This window comes from Gorilla gorilla, chromosome 4 (assembly GCF_029281585.2).
Source record: "Gorilla gorilla gorilla isolate KB3781 chromosome 4, NHGRI_mGorGor1-v2.1_pri, whole genome shotgun sequence".
Taxonomy (NCBI): domain Eukaryota; kingdom Metazoa; phylum Chordata; class Mammalia; order Primates; family Hominidae; genus Gorilla; species Gorilla gorilla.
This window is the reverse complement of record NC_073228.2, coordinates 81,084,455-81,107,496: the sequence shown is the minus strand read 5'-3', so window position 1 is coordinate 81,107,496 and position 23,042 is coordinate 81,084,455. Positions and strand designations below refer to the sequence as shown.

At 49.8% G+C, this 23,042-nt stretch overlaps 1 long non-coding RNA gene and 1 pseudogene across 2 annotated transcripts; both read left to right on the top strand.

The window, feature by feature from the left end:
• Positions 1 to 10,224: 10,224 nt before the first annotated feature.
• LOC129533358 (uncharacterized) lies at positions 10,225 to 21,866 on the top strand. 2 transcript variants are annotated; one of them, XR_008679523.2, is made up of 5 exons: positions 10,225 to 10,490; positions 11,025 to 11,153; positions 11,961 to 12,072; positions 14,037 to 14,169; positions 21,699 to 21,866. It is a non-coding gene; the product is annotated as an uncharacterized lncRNA (long non-coding RNA). The 2 variants fall into 2 exon arrangements; XR_010133853.1 differs by having other exon boundaries at positions 11,025 to 12,072.
• On the top strand, positions 16,238 to 19,449 carry LOC109026766 (kynureninase-like; annotated as a pseudogene).
• Positions 21,867 to 23,042: the final 1,176 nt, after the last annotated feature.

Below are 23,042 nucleotides of genomic sequence, written 5' to 3'. Positions count from 1 at the left end.
TCAACATGGTGAAACCTCGTCTCTACTAAAAATACAAAGATTGGCCGGGCGTGGTGGCACGCGCGCCTGTAATCCCAGCTACTGGGGAGGCTGAGGCAGGAGAATTGCTTGAACCCGGGAGGCAGAGGCTGCAGTGAGCCAAGATCGCGCCACTGCACTCCCGCCTGGGTGACAGAGCAAGACTCCGTCTCAAGACAAAAAAAAGCCACATTGACTAGCAGACTAGCAGTGGTAAAAGTGAACCTCTGTGTCTTGGTCCTGAACTTAGGGGGAAAGCTTTTAGTCTTTCGCCCTTAAGTATGATGGTAACTGTGGGTTTTTCACAAATACCTCTTATAATGTTGAGGCAAATCCCCTCGTTTCATAGTTTTCTCTATGTTTTAATGATGAAATGTTAGAATTTCTTAGATGCTTTTTCTGTGTCAGCTGGAATGACTGTTTTTTTCCCTTTGTTCTACTAATGCGGTACATTACGTTAACGGATTTTCTTATGTTGAACCACCCCCTGCATTCCTGGGATGAATCCCTCCCATCCCCTCAGCTGCAGCACCTGATTAAAGCCTTCTTCCTTGGCAATAATCGTTGTCTCAGTGATTGGCTTTCTGTGAGGTGAGCAGCAGGCCCTAGATGGAACCCCTGGTGTCTGAGTAACACCAGGATGGCCAGTAGCCTCCAGACGCTGGAGGAGTCAAGGAAGGATCCGCCTTTGAGACTTCATAACTGCGAGAGAATAATTTCTGTTTTGACAGAGTTTCACTTCATCACCCAGGCTGGAGTGCAGTGGCACGATCTGGGCTCACTGCAACCTCTGCCTCCTGAGTTCAAGTGAGTCACGTGCCTCGGCCTCCTGAGTAGCTGGGATTACAGGCATGTGCCACCACGCCTGGCTAATATTTGTATTTTTAGTAGAGACGGGGTTTCGCCATGTTGGACAGGCTGGTCTTGAACTCCTGACCTCAAGTGATCTGCCTGCCTTGGCCTCCCAAAGTTCTGGGATTATAGGTGCAAGCCGCCATGCCCGGCCTACATTTCTGTTTTTTTTTTTTTTTTTTTTTTTTTGAGACGGAGTTTCGCTCTTGTTGCCCAGGCTGGAATGCAGCTCTTGGTGTCTACCCAAATGATTTGAAAACGTATGTCCACACAAGCCTGCACACATATGTTTATAGCAGCTTTACCCATAGTTGCCAAAACTTGGAACTAAGATGTTCCTAAATAGAGCCGGGGGCGGTGGCTTGTGACTGTAATCCCTGCTACTTGGGCAGCTGAGGCAGACAGTCACTTGAGATCAGGGGTTTAGGAGCTGCCTGGGCAACAGAGGGAGACCCCTGTCTCTAAAAAAATAAAATAAAATAAAATAAAAAATATGTCTTCACTTTGAGAGGCCAAGGCAGGTGGATCTCCTGAGATCAGGAGCTCAAGACCAGCCTGGCCAACATGGCAAAACCCCATCTCTACTAAAAATACAAAAATTACGCTGGGCGCAGTGGCTCCCGCCTGTAATCCCAGCACTTTGGGAGGCTGAGGCGGGCAGATCACGAGGTCAGGAGATCGAGATCATCCTGGCTAACATGGTGAAACGCCATCTCTACTAAAAAAAAAAAAAAAATACAAAAAATTAGCCGTGCGTGGTGGCGGGTGCCTGTAGTCCCAGCTACTCAGGAGGCTGAGGCAGGAGAATGGTGTGAACCCGGGAGGCAGAGCTTGCAGTGAGCCGAGATCGCGCCACTGCACTCAAGCCTGGGCGACAGAGCGAAACTCCATCTCAAAAAAAAAAGAAAACAACAACAACAACAAAAATTAGCTGGGTGTGGTGGCACACGCCTGTAATCACAGCTACTCAGGAGGCTGAGGTAGGAGAATCGCTTGAACCTGGGAGGCAGAGGTTGCAGTGAGCTGAGGTCACCCTACTGCACTGCAGCCTGGGAGACAGAGTGAGACTCCATCTCAAAAAAAAAAAAAAAAGTCCTACATAGGTGAATGGATAAATAAACTGTGGTACATCCAGAGAATTAGATATTATTCAGTGCTAAAAACAAATGAGCTATCAAGCCATGAAAAAACATTCAAGAACCTTAAACGCATATTACTAAGAAAAAGAAGCCAATGTGAAAAGGCCATATACTGTATGATTCCATACACATGACCTTCTGGAAAAGCAAAACTATGGAGACAGTAAAAGGCTCAGTGGTTGGGGGAGGGAGGGATGGACAGGCAGAGCACAGGGGACTTTCAGGGCCACAAAACTACTCTGTATGACATGACAATGGTGGATACAGCATTACACATTTGTCCAAACCAGGAATGAGCTGTAATGTGAGCTATGGACCTTATTTAATAATTCCATATGCATATTGGTACATCAGTTGTAACAGAAGTATCACGCTATAATGCAAAATGTTACTAACGGGGAAATGAGTGTAGGGGTCTGAGAGAGAGGATGTACGGGGATTCTGTTCTTTGTGCTCAATTCTTCTGTAAACCTATAACCGCTCCTCCCAGAAAAGTCTACTAATTAATTCTTTTTTTTTTTTTTTTTTTTAAGACGGAGTCTTGCTCTGTGTCCCAGCTGGAGTGCAGTGGTGCGATCTTGTCTCACTGAATCAAGAGATTCTCCTGCCTCAGCCTCCCAAGTAGCTGGGATTACAGACATGCATCACCATGCCTGGCTAATTTTTGTATTTTTAGTAGAGATGGGGTTTCACCGTGTTGGCCAGGTTAGTCTTGAACTCCTGATTTCAGGTGATCTGTCCACCTCGGCCTCCCAAAGTGCTGGGATTACAGGCATGAGCCACTGTGCCTGCCCTCTACTAATTAATTTTTTAAAACACTTAAAACACATAGGCATACGTACATAATGACAAGTCACTGGCTGTTCACACACAAACAGAATAGCATGGGTTATGATCCCGGTCTTAAAAAATCTTACCTGTCAGCTGGACGTGGTGGTTCACGCCTATAATCCCAGCACTTTGGGAGGCCAAGTTAGGAGGATCTCTTGTGCTCAGTAGTTCAAGACCAGCTTGGGCAACAGGGTGAAACCCCGTCTCTACAAAAAATACAAAACAATTAGCCAGGCATGGTGGCACGCATCTGTAGTCCCAGCTACTTGGGAGGCTGAGGTGGGAAAATGGCTTGAGCCCAGGAGGTGGAGGTTGCAGTGAGCCAAGATCATACCACTGCCCCCTCAGCCTGGATAACAAAGCCAGACCCTGTCTCAAAAAAACAAAAAACTTGCCTGTCCATCCATTCATTCATCTTATATAGATAGATTGAGGCTGTGTGGAGAGAATTCTATGATGATATTCATGAAATATAAAACCCCACAGATGGGGGAGATTTATTGCTTTTTTCCTGTATACTTTCTAAGTGGCTTGGATTTTTTCTGTTGAGCATGTTTATAAAACAAGTACTTAAAATTTTTTTTAATTTAATGAAGTAGTGTGACATTTCTTGCACCTTTGAGTTTGTGAGCAAATATTCATACATTTATATTTGGATGTATGAGTTTGTTGTGAGAAAAAGACCACAAATTCATGTATGAAAACCCAAAAACCCAATGTGGTTATTGATGAGGGGTAGGATAATAGATTTTTTGTTTGTTTGTTTGTTTATCTTTTCAGAGATAAGAGTCTTGCTCTGTCATCCAGGCTGGAGTGCAGTGGCATGATCACTGCTCACTGCAGCCTCAAACTCCTGGGCTCAAGTCAACCTCCCACCTCAGCCTCCCAAGTAGCTGAGACCAGAGGTGCTCGCCACCATACCTGACTTATTTATTTATTTACTTATTTATTTATTGTAGAGACAGGATTTCATTGTGTTGCCCAGGCTGGTCTTGATCTCCTGGCTTCAAGTAATCCCTTCCACTTCAGCATCCCGAAGTGCTGGAATTACAGGTGTGAGCCACCATGTCTGGCCCCTGGATTTTTTTTTTTTTTTTTTTTTTTTTTTTTTTTTTTTTTTGAGACGGAGTCTCGCTCTGTCGCCCAGGCTGGAGTGCAGTGGCGCGATCTCGGCTCACTGCAAGCTCCGCCTCCCGGGTTCACGCCATTCTCCTGCCTCAGCCTCCCGCGTAGCTGGGACTACAGGCGCCCGCCACCACACCCGGCTAATTTTTTGTATTTTTTAGTAGAGACGGGGTTTCACTGTGTTAGCCAGGATGGTCTCGATCTCCTGACCTCGTGATCCGCCCGCCTCGGCCTCCCAAAGTGCTAGGATTACAGGCGTGAGCCACCGCGCCCGGCCTGGATTTTTTTTTTAAGTGCATTTTATCATATTCTTTTTCCTCTTCCCCCTCCTCTTCCACTCCCCCTCCTCCTTTTCCTTCTATTTCATTTTCTAATCATGTCATTCCCTTGCTCACTGCTTTCAGTACCGGGCACTAGGGAAATAAAAATTCCTTAAATTGTATGACTTATTAAAAGGTCCCAGCCCCTGTGGGAGGTCCACAGTTCCCCAGGCAAACGGGAAAAACAGGTTCACAAACTAGGTACCTTATATTCACATTATTTAATGCTTACAGTAACCCATTTTACTGGTGGCAGGATTAAGAGCCTTAACCTAGGAATGGAGGAGCCCAGGTTCGAACCCACATGTGGGGCGCTGGGAGTGTGGTTCCTCCCAGGGCTGCCGGGTTTCTTAGCCGCATCTCAAGGCAGCCCCAACGGGCAGCGCCCCATCCTATGGCCGCCTCTGCCCTCTTGCGGCGGCTTCTGGAACTACAGGTCGCCCTCCAGTCCCGGAAGTGAATGAGGGGTCCCCCGGGGACTGTGCTAAGGACGGCCTGTGGCAGGGCCACTCCACACCCCTCAGCGTCCGGGCCACACAGACACAGAACGCAGGAGAGAGACTGACCCACTCACGCACCGGTACTCATAGACGCAGAGACCGAGGCAGAAATGACGGGATTGCCGCAGACCGGCCAGGAGCAGGGACAGACAGCCGCTCCGCAGACTCTGGTGGGACTGGGCTGAGGCCACTCTCGTGTTTTCACCACACCCTCTCTCAACTATAACTACCTAATAAAACTTAAAATTGTTCTATAAATAGATGGGGGGGGGCGCGTTTGTTTGTTTGTTTGTTTGTTTGTTGAGATAGGGGCTTGCTCTGTCCCCAGGCTGGAGTGCAGTGCCGCAATCTCGGCTCATTGCAACCTCCCCCTCCTGGGCTCAAGCAATCCTCCCACCTCAGCCTCCCAAGTAGCTGGGACTACAGGCTTGTGCCACCACTCCCAGCTAATTGATGTATTTTTTGCAGAGACGAGGTCTTGCTGTGTTGCGGAGGCTGGTCTTAAACTTTTGGGCTCAAGCCATCCTCCTGCCTCAGCCTCCCAAAATTCCTGGGATTACAGGCATGAGCCACCACACCTGGTCAATACATGTACTCAAAGGGGGACTTTATCTATTGCTACTCTTAAATGGAAAATTTGTGTCACTTTCATAGGCAATAACAATGAAAGTGAATAGGATAAAAACAAAACAATGTTATTAAATGGTGTTGGATGCTTCCCCACAGAGGCTGTGTAGGATGAGTGCTCTGTTCAAAAACGAGTTTTAGCAAAGTGTGAGGACAGTTTTGCAAACATGTTTCATATTCCAACTCAGTAGACACAATTTTTCACAAAGTAACATTCTTCCTTTTCTGATATTTTCTATTGTATGTTATTCCATCTATTTCATTTTATTTTTTAAAGCACTCAAAGGTGGGTAGAGGCAAGAAGTATAAAAACAGGTGGGGGTCGAGGCTGAGTGGCGGTAGTGAGGGCTCATACCTTCCACTTTTGTGCATGTTCAGATTTAATTTGCAAATTAAAAAGAAGTTGTGTTTTTTGTTCTTTTTTTTTTTTTTTGAGACGGAGTTTCGCTCTGTCGCTCAGGCTGGAGTGCAGTGGCGCGATCTTGGGTCACTGCAAGCTCCGCCTCCCGGGTTCACGCCATTCTCCTGCCTCAGCCTCCCGAATAGCTGGGACTACAGGCGCCCACGACCACGCCCCACTAATTTTTTGTGTTTTTAGTAGCGACGGGGTTTCACCGTGTTAGCCAGGATGGTCTTGATCTCCTGACCTCGTGATCCGCCCGCCTCGGCCTCCCAAAGTGCTGGGATTACAGGCGTGAGCCACCGCACCCGGCCTTAAAAAGAAGTTTTAAAAAAACTAATTTGGATTCAGTATACTAACTTTATAGCTCACTAAGCAGTCACACCCCATAATTGGAAAAACTGTGTGCAAAATACGTAAAGCCCTAACACTGTGCAGAGATTTTACCTGGGCATAATCAGCAGATTGAAAGTGAATGAAGAAGGAAATTGCCTTCCCACTGTAGTTGATTATCTACTGAGGCGGCCACCAAGAACTTCTCCCTGCCCTGTGCACTCCGCCACCCCCACATCCAAAGGTGAAGCCTATTTCCCCTCCCCTTGCATCTGGCCTGGCCTTGTGGCTGTTTTCACCCCTAGAATGCACCCCCACTAGAATGCACCAGAAGCGATGTTCTGGGACTTCCAAGTTAAGACCTCAAGAGGACTAGCAGCTTCTGATTGTTATCATTTGGGATGCTCCTTCTGGAAATGAGCCACCACGTTGTGAGGAAGCCCAAGAAGCAACACAGAAGGACCCATGCGGAGAACTGAGGCCCTGGGCTAACAGCTCCAGCTAAGCTTCTAGCTGGCAGCCAGCAGCAACTGCCAGCCACGTACTTCCTATCCATGCCTATGGCATCACACCACGAAAACACAGGATGACCGGGCGCAGTGGCTCACGCCTGTAATCCCAGCACTTTGGGAGGCCGAGGTGGGCGGATCACGAGGTCAGGAGATCGAGACTATCCTGGCTAACACGGTGAAACCCCATCTCTACTAAAAATACAAAAAATTAGCCGGGCGAGGTGGCGGGCGCCGGTAGTCCCAGCTACTCGGGAGGCTGAAGCAGAAAAATGGTGTGAACCCGGGAGGTAGAGCTTTCAGTGAACTGAGATCGCGCCACTGCACTCCAGCCTGGGCAACACAGCGAGACTCTGTCTCAAAACAAACAAAGAAACAAAAACGGGATTCCCCGTTAAAATTGATTTTTGAAAAAATAGTGAAAAATTATTATCACTATTATTTTTATTTTTATTTTTTTGAGACGGAGTCTGGCTCTGTCACCCTGGCTGGAGTGCAGTGGCACGATCTTGGCTCACTGCTACCTCCGCCTCCCGGGTTCAAGCAAGTCTCCTGCCTGAGCCTCCCAAGTAGCTGGGACTACAGGCAAGCGCCACCACTCCTGGCTAATTTTTATATTTTTAGTAGAGACGGGGTTTCACCATATTGGCCAGGCTGGTCTCAAACCCCTGACCTTGTGATCTGCCCATCTCAGCCTCCCAAAGTGCTAGGATTACAGGTGTGAGCCACTGTGCCTGGCCTGAAAAATTATTTAGTATAAGTATGCCCCAAATAACATGGGACATTCTCATACCAAACAAACAAACAAAAAATCATTCATTGTTTTCTAATTTAACTGGGAGTCCTGTATTTTTATTTGATATATTCAACAACCCTGCGGACTTTCTCTGGCTTCAAGAGAATGCTCAGCCCGGGCGAAGGGCAAAAGAACAATGAGGACAAGTGCCACCCTCTCCAGCCCTTGTTGGGACACTTCCGAGCTGTGCTCGCCCAAGAGCACTGAGCCTCTGCTGCCTGCAGCAGTGACCTGCTGCTCCTTCTTGGCTTTCACCCCTTGATCTCACTTCTCCGCATGCCTGCTGGTGCCTCCTAGGGTTACCTCCCAAAGAAACTCCCAGTACCGAAATTCTTGTCTCAGGGTCTTTTTTTTGAGACGGAGTCTCGTCCTGTCGCCCAGGCTGGAGTGTAGTGGTGCAATCTTGACTCGCTGCAACCTCCACCTCCTGGGTTCAAGCAATTCTCCTGCCTCAGCCTCCCGAGTAGTTGGGACTACAGGCGGGTGCCACCACGCCTGGCTAATTTTTTGTATTTTTTAGTAGAAATAGGGTTTCACTATGTTGGCCAGGACGGTGTGGATCTCCTGACCTCATGATCCATCCGCTTCGGCCTCCCAAAGTACTGGGATTACAGGCGTGAGCCACCGCGCCCGGCCTATTTTAGAACTCAAACCAAGACAGGAAGAGCTGGGTAAACGCTAAGTTTAATGATGGCCGTTATTCCAATTATTCACTCGCATTTCCTCTTACTGTAGAGGAAAATAAACAGGAATGTAATAATCACAGCTAACATTAATTAAGCCCCTACTGGATATGATACATGTTCCAGATGTACTAACTCACTTCTTACCAACAACCGTCTGAAATATCTTTAAGTCCATTTTCCACACAGGGAAACCAAGGCATAGAGAGCCTAAGCAACTTAACATCTCATTGCCAGCAAGCAACAGCAGCAGAATTCACACCTAGAAAGTGGGGCTTAATAAAATGTAAAATTGTTCTATAAATAGATAAAGTGTTATTAAAAAGAAAAATAGAATGAATTTTGAAACGTCAATTGATGTACTTATTTATTTATTTATTAGAGATGGAGTCTTGCTTAGTCGCCCAGGCTGGAGTGCAGTGGCACAATCTCGGCTCACCGCAAGCTCCGCCTCCCAGGTTCACGCCATTCTCCTGCCTCAGCCTCCCGAGTAGCTGGGACTACAGGCGCCCGCCACCATGCCCAGCTAATTTTTTTGTATTTTTAGTAGAGATGGGATTTCACTGTGTTAGCCAGGATGGTCTCGATCTCCTGACCTTGTGATCCGCCCGCCTTGGCCTCCCAAAGTGCTGGGATTATAGGCGTGAGCCACCGCACCTGGCCTATTCATTTTATTTTTAAGACAGGGTGTCACTCTGTTACCCAGGCTGGAGTGCAGTGGTACAATCATGGCTCACTTCAACCTCGAACTCCTGGGCCCAAGTGATCCTCTCACCTCAGCCTCCTGAGTAGCAGGTGGGCACCACTCAGGGCCCATGTGTTCACATATTAGGCCACAGTGCCTCTCCAACCCCCAGAATGAAATCCAAACCCCTTGGCCTGGTCCTCAAGTCTTTCTCTGACCTGGTCATCCCTGCCACCTGCCCTCTCTTCTCCAGCTACCTTGAATCACTTGAAGAATCTCCATGCCTCACAGCTTTCATTGCTGTTACTTCTGCCTTGAACACCCTTCCTCCTTGTCATTCCCACTTTTCAAGTCTCACATCAGCATGCACTGCCTCCTCCAGGAAGCCTCTCAGCACTCACCCCAGAGTCCGTCAGGCTCCTCTAGGTTCCTATGGCCTCCCAGCTGTCCCCTATTTGATCACAAGTGCTGGCTCTGGAAGAGTTGATAGAGGAGCAGACGGCTGAGTGAGAGGCACCATGAGGAGTGGGCGGCTGAGTGAGAGGCACCGTCCAGCCCCGTGGTTAGCACAAAAATCGATAAACCAGCACCCAATGGGCACCTACTGTGTGCAAGGCACTGTTCTCAGTGCTGGGGCTACCCATGGAAGTAGACAGACAAAAATCCCCGCACTAACAGGCCGACTTTCTCCTGGGCAGGCAGACGATAAACACAGTAAGTAGGATGGAGAGCTGGGAGGTGGCCCAAGGAGAGCACATGAGGGAGGATGCTGGGCGTTCGTGTCATTTGCATGGCTATGACAGGGTGCTGCGGGGGCATCGATGTTCCCACCTCCCCATGAGGCCTCCCCTCGCATCCTCCGATACACACTGGCCCCTCCAGCTCCACTTCCCTTTCTTTTTTTTTCTTTTTTTTTTTTTTTTGAGATGAAGTCTTGCTCTGTCGCCCAGGCTGGAGTGCAGTGGCCCGATCTCGACTCCCTGCAACCTCTGCCTCTCAGGTTCAAGCGATTCTCCTGCCTCAGCCTTCCAAGTAGCTGGGACTACAGGCGCCCACCACCATGCCCGGCTAATTTCTGTATTTTTAGTAGAGACAGGGTTTCACCGTGTTGGCCTGGCTGGTCTCCAACTCCTGACCTCAGGTGATCCGCCCGCCTCAGCCTCCCAAAGTGCTGGGATGACAGACGTGAGCCACCACGCCCGGCTTTTTTTTTTTTTTTTTTTTTTTAGACTGAGTTTTGCTCTTGTTGCCCAGGCTGGAGTGCAATGGCATGATCTCAGCTCACTGCAACCTCTGCCTCCCAGGTGCAAGTGATTCTCCTGCCTCAGCCTCCCGAGTAGCTGGGATTGCAGACATGCCCCACCATACCTGACTCATTTTTTATTTTTGGTAGAGACGGGGTTTCTCAGTGTTGGTCAGGCTGGTCTCAAACTCCTGACCTCAGGTGATCCGCCCGCCTCGACCTCCCAAAGTGCTGGGATTACAGGCGTGAGCCACCGCGCCCGGTCCGGCTTCACTTCTTTAAGCACTCACCCTGTGCTAGACAACTGACATTCCGCGTTGTGTTTATTGTTTATTGCCTGTCCCCTCTATGTCAGCTTCCTGAGGCAGTGACTTTGCTCATCGTTGTCCCTGCGGTATCGCCGGTGCCCAACTCAGTATCTAGCACACGGTAAGTACTCAGGGAAGAGTTGTGGAGGATACATTTTGCGGAAGGGGAAACTGAATCTCAAGGAAGGAAGATGATTTGCTCGAGGCCACATGAAAATTAGAAGGCAGGAGAGGGATTTGAGCAGGGTCTGTGGCTCCGAGACCGAGGCTCCTCTCCGGGTGACTCTTCCCGGGATTCTGGCCTCATTTGGACCTCCAGGGCCCCCGACCTGAGCCTGGGGCAGAGCTGCGACCCAGGCGGGCGAGGCTGAGCGGCTAGCTGAGAGTCGCCAGCAGAGGGCGCTGTCTACACGTGTCCGGGCGCAAGGAGGCACCAGTAGGGCTGAGCCTGGGGAGAAAGAGAGAGCGGCGGGTTGTGGGGTGGTGGGGCAGTGGGGCGACAGGATGGGGAGGAGACTGAGGCAGGGGGTGCTGTGGGAACCTACGGGAGAACTTTACCAGCTGGATAAAGGCAGGTTTCCCAGGAGTTTATTTTTTAACTGTATGCTGAAAAATAAATGGGAGGTGGCGTTTGAGAAAGCGAAGTGTGTTCCAGGTGGAGAGAACAGCATGTGTGAAGGCCCAGAGCCGGCCCCCGGATCTTTTCAGAATGTATCTTGGTCAGGGGAGGATGGTCGGCCAGGACACATGCATGGCCCCCTGGAGTCGTGCAGCGCTGGCCTTGGTGAGTCTTCAGGCACAGATTGAGGCGTAAAGGAGGTGCTCCTGCCGAAATTTAATTATGCCCAGGCATGGTACCCCAGCATTTTGGGAGGCCAAGGTGAGAGGATTGCTTGAGGCCAGGAGTTCGAGACCAGCCTGGGCAACATAGTGAGATGCGATCTCTACAAAAATTTTAAAAATTACCCAGGTGTGGTGGCATACACTTGTAGTCCCAGCTACTCTGGAGGCTAAGGTGGGAGGATCACTTGAGCACAAGAAGTGGAGGCTGCAGTGAACTGAAGGGGCCACTGCACTCCAGCCTGGGTGACAGAACAAGACCCTGTCTAAAAAACAAACAAAGAAGTAAATGCCCTAGTCTCAGGTATTCTGTTAGAGCAACACCAAACACACTAAGACACGGAGGAAGGGGCTGGGTGGGCTCCCACAGTCCTGTCCAGCCACTGGGCCCGTGCAGCACAGCACTTCCCGGGTGCATCAGCATTGAGCCTTTCCTGAGTGCTGCTGCCATCTGTCCTCCAGTTATGAAGGGAACAAGAGACCCAGAAGGGGTGGGGCTGGCCCATGGTCTCCCTTGCTCACAGCCCTGGGCTGGAGCCCTTGTACAGAGCTGCCTCCTGGTCAGCCAGGAAAGTCTCACTGGAGGAGGAGGGGTAGGTCAGGCCTCTTCCTGGCCTCAGAACAGGATATGGGTGGGGGATGTTGGTGTCTCCTACACTGGGGCCTGCCCACCTTCTTCCCCCAATGTTCCTCCATCCTGCTCTGAGCGTTGTGCAGAGGACCCTGGACTGTGGGGTTCATCCTTTCCTAGGGAGCTTCCAAGGGCCCACACAGCCTGCTCCCCGCACCCCATGGAGGCGCAATGATAGCAGAATTACTGGCACTGTTAACCTGCTGGAGTTGGAACCTTGGAGTCCTGGAAGGTCAGAGGTGAAGCTGGGGGGCTGGGGGGCTGGGGGGACTGCCTGCACTGGCCACTGCAGTGCAGAGAAGCTGAGGTGACCTCAATCTGAGAGACTGGAGACCAGGGTTGGGTGAGGGTGCATGGGAAATGGGTGGATGGGGACTGGGTGGATGGGGACTAGGTAGCTGGATACTGGGTGGATGGGGACTGAGTGGATGGGTACTGGGTGGATGGGGACTGGGTGGGTGGGGATTGGTGGGTGGGGATTGGTGGATGGGGACTGGGTGGATGGGGACTGGGTGGATGGGGATTGGTGGATGGGGACTGGGTGGATGGGGACTGGGTAGATGGGGACTGGGTGGGTGGGGACTGGGTGGATGGGGATTGGTAGATGGGGACTGGGTGGATGGGGATTTGTGGATGGGGACTGGGTGGATGGGGATGGGTGGATGGGGACTGGGTGGATGGGAACTGGGTAGATGGATACTGGGTGGATTGGGACTGGTGGATGGGGACTGACTGGATGGAAGGAGGGCAGGGGGCCAGGTGGGGCCAGGCAGCCTGCCTGCTCTGCTGAGCAGCCTGGACCCAGGGGCTGCCTCTCCCAGGCCTCAGTCTCATCGTCTATAGAATGGAGTTTCCAGAGATGGTCTGAGGTCCCTTCCAACTACCTGCAATGTGCTGGGTCCCAGGTCCACAGGAAGGACTGGTTCCTAGGGTCTTCCTTCCCAGCAAATTGTCCCTCCTGCTTCTGGCAGCAAAAGCTTCCCAGGATAATATTATCAATAGTAATATTGTCCCCCCCTCCTCCTCTGCCTCTTCTTGTGTTTCTATATTCCAGGAACTTTCCTAAATGATTCATTTATTTATCAAATAATTTAATCCCCCACAATCCCATGAGTAAGAGACATTTACTGATCCCTTTTTATAGTTGAGGAAACAGACTCAGGGAGGGGAGGTGACTTGCCAGAGCCACACAGCTGGCAATCTGGCTCCTGTACTTCCACATCCCTGAGGTCACTTTAGTGCCCCCGCCGCATGCCAGGGATAAAGAGACCCAAGACCTTACCGCAACTCATGGAGACCTATGTGGCTGCATGTGTCACCCCCAGGCAGAGTGACTTGAAGGGCCCAGGGAGGGGCCTCTTTTCATCCTGGGGACTGCCAAGCCCTGGAGTCCAGCTGGGCACGGGCAGTCAGCCTGGGCTGGGGGATGGTGCCTGGCTGCTAGGATGCTGGTCCTAGCATGGCAGGCATGGGTTAAAATCCCAGCTGTGCCACTTTCTGGTGTGTGATTCCAGGCACGTGACCTTTCTGCTTTGTGCCTCAGTTTCCCCTTCTGTGGAACGGGGATAATAGCAACACCTCTTTTATAAGGCAAGGTGGTTGTGAGGATTCAGTGAAGCAATACACGAAAGCACTTGCCTGCTTGGTCCCGTGGGTTCTCCATGGGATAGGGAACCCATGGAAGCCACGCCCAGCTAATTTTTTTGTATTTTTTTTAGTAGAGACAGGGTTTCACCATGTTGGCCAGGCTGGTTTCAAACTCCTGACCTTGAGTGATCCACCCACTTCAGCCTTCCAAAGTGCTAGGATTACAGGCCTGAGCCACGGCTCCTGGCTGTTTGTTTTTTGAGACAGGGTCTCACTCTGTCGCCCAGGCTTGGGGGCAGTGGTGCTATCATAGCTCATTGCAGCCTTGATCTCCTGGGCTCAAGTGATCCTCCCACTTCAGCCTCCTGAGTAGCTGGGACTACACGTCCACACTACCATGGCTGCCTAGTTTTTTATTTTGTAGAGGGGGGATTTCACCATGTTACCATGGTCTTGAACTCCTAAGCTCAAGTGATCCACCCACCTCGGCCTCCCAAAGTGCCGGAATTATAGGCATGACCCGCCATGCCCAGCCTGAATGGCCACTTTTGATGGAGCACTTACTATGTGTCGCTAAACCCCTCTGAGCCTCAGTTTCCTCCTTTGTAGGTGGGACTTGCTCAAGGACTCACTGCTGGCCTTGGGGAGCAGAGAACTCAGGTCTTTGTGATTCCGAAGTCCAGGTTCTTCCACCTGCAACTGCAGTTTCCAGAATTGGTCCCACCCCAGGAGGATCAGCCAGGTGATATGAGATCCTGCTCGGGGCTGTGAAAAGGGAATGGGAAGTCAGGGCACCCTGCCTGGTCCCACACTGATCCACCTGGGGTACCCATCTGAGACATAGGGGTGGAGACCAGACTGGATGATGCAAATGGCATGTGGCATTGATCATTGGCCCCTCACCCTGGCCACGGCCTCTAGGTGGGCAGAGTGCACTCCCTGTCTCTTGACTCTGGGCTCAGCCATGTAACTTGCTTTGGTCAATGGGATAGCAGTGGCTATAACAAGACCAAAGGCTTGAGGTGCACTTCCACAGTGGAGCTGTCTTCTTGGCTTCTGCTGTGAGAAGACTGTCGCCCTGAATGGCTGCCGGCCCTTCAGCCTCGCCCCGCCAAGAGACACATGGAACAGCCAGGGCCCAGCCTAGAGCCTGTATCCCAGCCTAGCCTGAGGCAGAGCCACCCAGCCAAGACCAACTGACCTTCAGCTAACCTGCAGATGCATCAGGGGGAATTAAATGATTGTTCTAAACCACTGAGTTTTGGGGTGGTTTGTTATGTGGCATTATTGCAGTGATAGCTAATACAAGCCTGGTATCACTCTACAACTCTTGGACTCTGAGCTGCATTTATGTCCTGAATCCATCACTTACTGAGAATCAGGTCTTTATTATTATTATTAATTTTACTCCATCAATTTCAAGTTTTCCATAAGAGACATAGACAATGTAAAGGTCAAAGATTTTGGGCGACAAAACAGAGATAACTACAAAACCTCTGGCAAACAACAGTTGCTACCTTTGCACCAAGCCGAGCTCTGAGCTTCCTGACAGGCATGGCAAAGAGAGGAAGAACATGCACTACTCATATGCTGGGGAGCATTAAGGTCCTACGGGCTGCGTCCCATGGGCTGGCGACCTCCCACTGGGGCCCTCTTCACATTGCTGTGGGATCCCAGCATTTTCCCCAACTTTCCTCCTTCCAGACCCTGCTCCAGTATCACCCCAACTTGAAGCCTTCCTGGCTGTTAGAATTTCTTACAGCAGATTGCCTCTGTCACTCATTAGTTCACCCCGTATCTGCTGGCATCAACCTCTGTTGTGCTTAGAAAAGACTTATAGAGGCCGGGCGTGGTGGCTCACGCCTGTAATCCCAGCACTTTGGGAGGCCGAGGTGGGTGGATCATGAAGTCAAGAGATTGAGACCATCCTGGCCAACATGGTGAAACCCTGTCTCTACTAAAAAAATGCAAAAAAATTAGCTGGGCGTGGTGGCGGGCGCCTGTAGTCCCAGCTACTTGGGAGGCTGAGGCAGGAGAATCACTTGAACCCGGGAGGCGGAGCTTGCAGTGAGCTGAGATTGTGCCACTGCACTCCAGCCTGGCGACAGAGCGAGACTCTGTCTCAGAAAAAAAAGAAAGAAAGAAAAGAAAAGATGTATTGAGGCTGGGCGCGGTGGCTGAAGCCTGTAATCCACCAAGGCGGGCGGATTGCCTGAGCTGAGGAGTTTGAGACCAGTTTGGGCAACATGGTGAAACTCCCGTCTCTACTAAAATACAAAAGAAATTAGCCAGGCATGGTGGCATCCGCCTGCAGTCCCAGCTACTCGGGAGGCTGAGGCAGGAGAATGGCTCGAACCCAGGAGGTGGAGGTTGCAATGAGCCGAGATTGCGCCACTGCATTCCAGCCTGGGCGACAGAGCATGACTCCATCTCTAAAAGAAAAGAAAAGAAAAGAAAAGAAAGGACTTGGCTGGGCACGGTGGCTCACGCCTGTAATCCCAGCACGTCGGGAAGCCAAGGTGGGCGGATCATGAGGTCAGGAGATCGAGACCATCCTGGCTAACACAGTGAAACCCCGTCTCTATTAAAAATACAAAAAAATTAGCCAGGTGTGGTGACGGGTGTCTGTAGTCCCAGCTGCTCGGGAGGCTGAGGCAGGAGAATGGCGTGAACCCAGGAGGTGGAGCTTGCAGTGAGCCGAGATTGCACCACTGCACTCCAGCCTGGGCGACAGGGCGAGACTCTGTCTCAAAAAAAAAAAAAAAAAAGAAAAGTGAATAATGAATAAGTGAATGAATGAGGAAATGAATTTACAGATGGGGAAGTGAATTAATGAAGTTAAAAGCAAGTACATGCAAGAAAGTGTTTGTTTACCTGAGTCTGATTAGGGGAAGGAGCCCTGAGTGGAGGCACTGTCGTTTGAGGTGGTCTTGCCTATACATTTGTAAAGAATGCTTGAGAAGTTTCTTGAGGGGTTCTGGGAGCTGAGGATCACATAAGAATTCTAGCTGAGAACAATTTGTCAGCTGTCACAGTGCAGAGCATGATGGTTGGACTCAAATGCCGCCAAGCAGATGACAGGGACACTTTCCACCTAGTTCAGGAACATAAGCTAAGGCACTTCAGGGAGGTTTTTTTGTTTGTTTGTTTTTAATTTTTTTGAGACAGGGCCTCACTCCGTCACCCAGGCTGACTGCAGTTGTGCGGTCTTGATTCACTGCAGCCTGGAACTCTTGGGCTCAAGGGATTCTCCCACCTCAGCCTCCTCAGTAGCTGGGATCACAGGCTTGCACCACTATGCCGGCTAATTTTTTTAATTTTTTTCCAGAGAGGGGGTCTTGCTTTGTTGCCCAGGCTGCTCTCAAACTCCTGGCCTCAAGTGGTCCTTCCACCTCGGCCTCCTAAAGTGCTCAGATTACAGGCGTGAGCCACCGTGCCCAGCTGGGGAGTATTTTTATGTCCCCAAAATGCAGGATCTGCCTCCAGTTGATTTATCTTTAGTGAATAAGGATGAAAATGCTATCTATTTCCTGGAAAATTCTCTTGGCCTTCAACCAAAAATGGTTAAAACAGATCTTGAAGAAGAGCTAGTTGAGTGGGGCAAAATGGGAGCCTATGGTCACGAAGAAGGCAGCATCCTTGGGATACAGAGATGAGAGTATTGTAGGCCTACAGAAGGACTATAGGAGCCTACGAGAAAGAAATAGCCCTAGTGAATGCGCTGACCGTTAATCTACATCTTCTACTGTTACCCAGGGTCTCACTCTGTTGTCCAGGCTGGAGTGCAGTGGCACAATCACAGCTCACTGCAGCCTCAACTTCCCAGGCTCAGGTGATCCTCCCATCTTAACCTCCCAGGTAGCTGGGACTACAGGCACACACCACCACGCCAGACTAACTTTTGTATTTTTTTGTAGAGATGGGGTCTTGCCATGTTGCACAGGCTGGTCTCGAACTCCTTGGATTACAGGTGTGAGCCACCGCGCCCAGCCTTAGTCCAGTTATTGTTTAAGCCTATACCAAATGGTATAAAATTCTTATAGAAGCCAAAGCTTTCTCTTTTAATCATTATACTATTGAGTCACAGCTACGACTCCATGGAGTTAACATTGAGGAAAGGGGATTATAAAGCCAAGACGGGGGAAGAAACCTTAAGAATAAAGGATATTGGCCGGGCGCAGTGGCTCATGCCTGTAATCCCAGCACTTTGAGAGGCCGAGGCCGGTGGATCACCAGAGGTCAGGAGTTTGAGACCAGCCTGGCCAACGTGGTGAAACCCCGTCTCTACTAAAAGTACAAAAATTAGCTGGGCGTGGTGGCAGGCGCCTGTAATCCCAGCTACCCTGGAGGCTGAGGCAAGAGAATCGCTTGAACCTGGGAGGTGGAGGTTGCAGTGAGCTGAGATCACGCCATTGCACTCCAGCCTGGGGGACAAGAGAGAGACTTCGTCTCAAAAAAAAAAAAAAAAAAAAATTAGCTGGGTGTGGTGATGCATGCCTGTAATCCCAGCTACCCAGGAGGCTGAGACAGGAGAATCACTTGAACCCAGGAGGTGGAGGTTGCAGTGAGTCAAGATAGCGTCACTGCACTCCAGCCTGGGTGACACAGCAGGACTCCATCTGAGAAAAAAAAATAAATAAATAAAATAAAATAAAGGATATCCCTGAAGCAATTGAGAAGGGAGGAGGCTCAATTACAGCAATCCTGTTCAGTGGGCTGCATTTTTATACTGGGCAGCTCTTTAATATACCTGCTACCACGAAAGCTGGACAAGTGAAGAGATGTTTTGCTGGCTTGATCTAGCATGTACAGTTGGAAATGCTGAACTCACTTACATGACAGAGAGTTGACTTTGCCCACTGGTGTTCCCACAATAATTTGAACGCAGGAGCAGGAGGTCTGGCAGGTACTTTTTCCATGAAAAGCATGCCCGTATGATTAAAGCTGTGCTGGTGGGGTGGTTTGGCTGTGAACTCAGCACCAGATTTGAGATGGATAACCAACTGCAGTTAATCCCTGGGGTTAGTGGATTCCAAATTTCAAATCCTCCCATTTTGTTGGTCTGTTTCTTACAGTTTAGAGATCTTTAGGCAGGCAGCGATTAAAGCATTGTGGAGAAAATCTATTTTGCTGACTGGTTATCTGGAATACCTGATCTAGCACTGCTATGGCAAAAATAAAGCAGAATCTAAGAAGCCAATGGTGACCTGGAGGTGACCATTACTCCATCCCATATGGAGGATCAGGGCTGCCAGCTGACACTAACATTTTTCTGTTCCAAAGAAAGATGTTTTCCAAGAGGTAGAAAAAAGAGGAGTGGTTTATGACAAGTGGAATCCAAATGTCATTCAAGTGGCTCCAGTTCCTTTCTATCATTCTTTCCACGATGTTTATAAATTTATCAATCTGGGCTGGGTGCGGTGGCTCACACCTGTAATCTCACCATTTTGGGAGGCCGAAGCCAGAGGATCACTTGGGCCTAGGAGTTTGAGAACAGCATGGACAACACAGTGAGACCCTGTTTCTACAAAAAAACAAACAAAAAAAAGTATTTTTAATTAGCCAGGCATGGTGGCACACACCTATAGTCCCTGCTACCCAGAAGGCTGAGGCAGGAGGATCACTTGATCCCAGGAGATCAAGGCTGCAGTGAGCTGTGATGGCACCACTGCACTCCAGCCTGGGCAAGAGTGAGACCCTGTCTCCAAAAAAAAAAAAAAAAAAAAAAAAATTATCAATCTGTACTTTACTCTGCAGAAACAAAAATTAGCAGTGTTTTCTAGAACAATTTAAGCAAATTATACTGAAAGCTGATGTGTTTTTTTTTTTACCATTATTCAATTTTTAGTTATTGAAAGTATTTTACAATTGATTGCATGTAGCTGGCAGTAAGTAATATACTTTACAGAAAAGAAAAATAAGTAAATGAAACAACAAGTAAGACTAAGGAGTGATGGGGGGGCTAAGGAAATTGCTTTTATTTTATACAGGTTTATTGAAAACCACCTGTACTTATCCCTGAGAGAGGATGCAGATAAGGCCCCTGCTTATTAGAAGCACAGGTCTGATGGGGGGAGGCAGATCCAGACCCAGCCAATCATGGCTGAAGGTGATCAGTGCTGTGACAAAGGAGTCCCAGGGACTGAAGGGCCCAAGAAAGCCCCAGTCCATCCTGGAGGTCAGGGAAAGCTCCCTGGGGATGGAAAGAAATGGGTTGTATAGGAATTTGCCAGGAGAAGAGGCGGGAGAAGATGGAGCAACATGAGCAAAGGGTGAGGAATGAGAAGAACTAAGCAAATGTGCAGGAGAAATAAATGGAGCTTCTAGAAATTTAACATCTAGTAACATATTAAAAACTCAATGGAGAGTTTAAACGACAGTTTAGACAAAGCTGAATAGAGAATTCATGATCTGGAAGATGGATTTGAAGAAATTATCCAGAATTCAACCCAGAAAGAAAAATAAATGGAAAATGGGGGCGGGGGGGGGAAAGAAGAATTCAACCTGAGAAAGCTGAAGGAGGAGGAGGAGGAGGAGGAGGAGGAGGAGGAGGAGGAGGAGGAGGAGGTGGCAGCAGTAGCAAGGAGAAGGAGAAGAAGAAGGAGGAGGAGAAGGAGAAGGATGAGGAGGAGGGAGAGGAGAAGAAGAAGAAGACAAAGAAGAAGAGGAGGAGGAAGAGGAGGAGGAGAAAACAAAGAAAAAAAGTGGTTAGGAGCCAGGGAGAATACAACAGGAAGATCTAACATAGGTAGCAGTTCCAGACAGAGAAGGGAAAACGAGACAAATGCAATATTTGAAAACATAAAGTCTCACATTTTTTCCCATATCTAATAAGCACCACCAAATGCATAGATTCTAGAGATCCAATGAATCCCAAGCAAGATAGGTAGGAAGAAATTCATGTCTGGACATATTGTAGTGAAAATATAGAACACCAAAGTCAAAGAGGAGATCCTAGAAGCAACCAGAGAGAAAGCAGAGGAGATTCTTTAAGTGTTTCAGTGTTGCAACAGTGAGATATTCAAAGGCAGGGAGTATAGGGAAATGGGGCTCTAGTAGAGCCAATTATTAAGGGTGATTTTGAGCCAGAGGAGTGATACGATGAGATCTGTGTTTCAGAATCTGAGCATGGAAAGCCAAGTGCGCTGCTCAAACCTGTAATCTCAGCACTTTGGGGGGCCAAGGTGTGTGGATCGCTTGAGACCAGGAGTTTGAGACCAGCCTGGGCAACAGAGTAAGAGACGCTGTTTCTTTTTCTTTTCTTTTTTCTTTTTTTTTTTTTGAGACAGAGTTTCACTCTGTCACCCAGGCTGGAGTGCAGTGGCATGATCTCGGCTCGCTGCAACCTCCACCTCCCGGGTTCAAACGATTCTCCTGTCTCAGTCTCCCAAGTAGCTGGGACTACAGGTGCCCACAACCAGACCTGGCTAATTTTTGTATTTTTAGTAGAGACAGGGTTTCATATTGGCCAGGCTGGTCTCAAACTCCTGACCTTGTGATCCACCTGCCTTGGCCTCCCAAAGTGCTGGAATTACAGGTCTGAGCCACCGTGCCTGGCAAGAGACGCTGTTTCTACGAAAAAATAAACAAAAAAAATTAGCTGAGCATGGTGCCATGTACCTATAGTCCCAGCCATTTGAGAGGCTGACGTAGGAGGATCACTTGGGCCCGGGGGGTCGAGGCTACTGTAGCCTAGTGTGCAGACTGGAGTGATGGAGTGAGACTCTGTCTCAAAAAAAAAAAAAAAGAAAAGAAAAGAAAGATGCAGTTCTACTCAGCATCATCTGATTGCTACCCTGTAGAAGTGCAGCCCCAGAGTTCTGAGCTTCTGATATCCCAAAAGAAATGGAAACAGGTGGCCCCTGGATGAAGGAGGAGGTCAGGGGTGGCTGGAAGGCAGGTCCTGGGGAGTGGAGGGGCTGGAAGAAGACGGAGGGGGAAGGTGTGGTAGACACTATTATAATAGCTGACTGACCCTTGTGTACCATTCCCAATTCCCCTCTTCCCTGCTGCTTTCCACTGTGGAGGCTGGAAAAGAGAAACTACTTACCTTCTCAGCCTTTGTTGCAGCTGGGAGTGACCATGTGACACAGTTTTGGCCAATGACATCTAAGGAGTCTCATTAGATCTCATTATGTGTGTGTGGCAGGGGTGGGGGTGGGGGGTGAGGGGGCGGGGTGCCTGGGAAATTATTGACAAAAGTGACAAATGCTTTCAATTAACCCTGAAAGTAACCATTCCTTTTCCTTTCTGTCTTAAATGCGGAGGCAGATGCAACGCCAGGAGCAGCATCAGCCACGCTGTAAACAACGGGGAAACGCCAAGCGCATTACAGAGGAGGTCAGCCCTGCCATCACTGGGCTGGGGAAACAATGCCAGCCATGGCTGGTCTCCAGGTTCACAGTGATAGGGGAAATAAACCCTTATTTGTCTAAGCCATTGTGATCTGTTTTCCTTTTTTTTTTCAGCCACTTTACAGAAAAAGGGATATTTGTTAAAATTCAGAAGGGGAGAGAAAAGGAGAGACTGCGCAGGTTGAGACGGTGGTGGGTAAATGTCAAAGAGAGAGAGACTTTGTTTGCAGGTGGCAGGGGCCTGAGCACGATTTTGTCACAATAGCAGATTGAGCACAGGATGTGCCAGGCACAGCGCTTTATACTGATCGACGCGTTTTAAAAATATTTTGTAGGCCGGGCGCGGTGGTTCACGCCTGTAATCCCAGCACTTTGGGAGGCTCAGGCGGGCGGATCACGAGGTCAGGAAATTGTGACCATCCTGGCTAACACGGCGAAACCCCGTCTCTAGCAAAAATACAAAAAATTAGCCAGGCGTGGTGGCACGCGCCTGTAGTCCCAGCTACTCGAGAGGATGAGGCAGGAGAATCGCTTGAACTCGGGAGACGGAGGTTGCAGTGAGCTGAGATCGCTCACTTGAGATCGCGCCACTGCACTCCAGCCTGGGCGACAGAGCGAGACTCCGGCTAAAAAAAACAAAAAAAAACAAAAAAACAAATTTGTAGAGACGGGGGTCTCACAATGTTGACCAGGCTAGTCTCGAACTCCTGACCTCAAGCCGTCCTCAGGCCCGGCCTCCCAAAGTGCTAGGATTAAGGCCTGAGCCACCGCGCCCAGCAGAACGCATTTAGTTCTCACTGCAACTTTCTGAGGCAGGCTGTGCTGTTATCCCCACCACACAGAGGGAACTGCGGTGCTCTTCTTAGACAAGAAAAGCGCCAGCCAGCAGGTGGTGAGGCAGGATTTGAACTCGAGCACACGGAGCCCATCCAGTCCCGATGGACTGACTCCGTCAGCGGAGGAGGGGGCGAGTCGTTTGGTGAACAATGAGTGTCTCAGGGTCCCGAGTGTGAGGTGGGGCGTCTGACGTGTCGCGGGGTCCTGCCTGGCCGTGTCCGGGCCGAGGCAGGGGAGGACGGTCCGCGGCAGGGCAGCCAGCACTGCTCTCCCTGAGGGCCAGGGCTGCGCGCGCTGCGCGGTCTGTGCGTGGGATACGCCGGGCCCCGCCTCGCCTTCCCGCCCCGTCTCCCAGTCCTCCGCCCTGGCCCTGCCATAGGGAGCCCGGCCCGGGGGTTCTGCGGCTGCCGCAGCCCTGACAGGG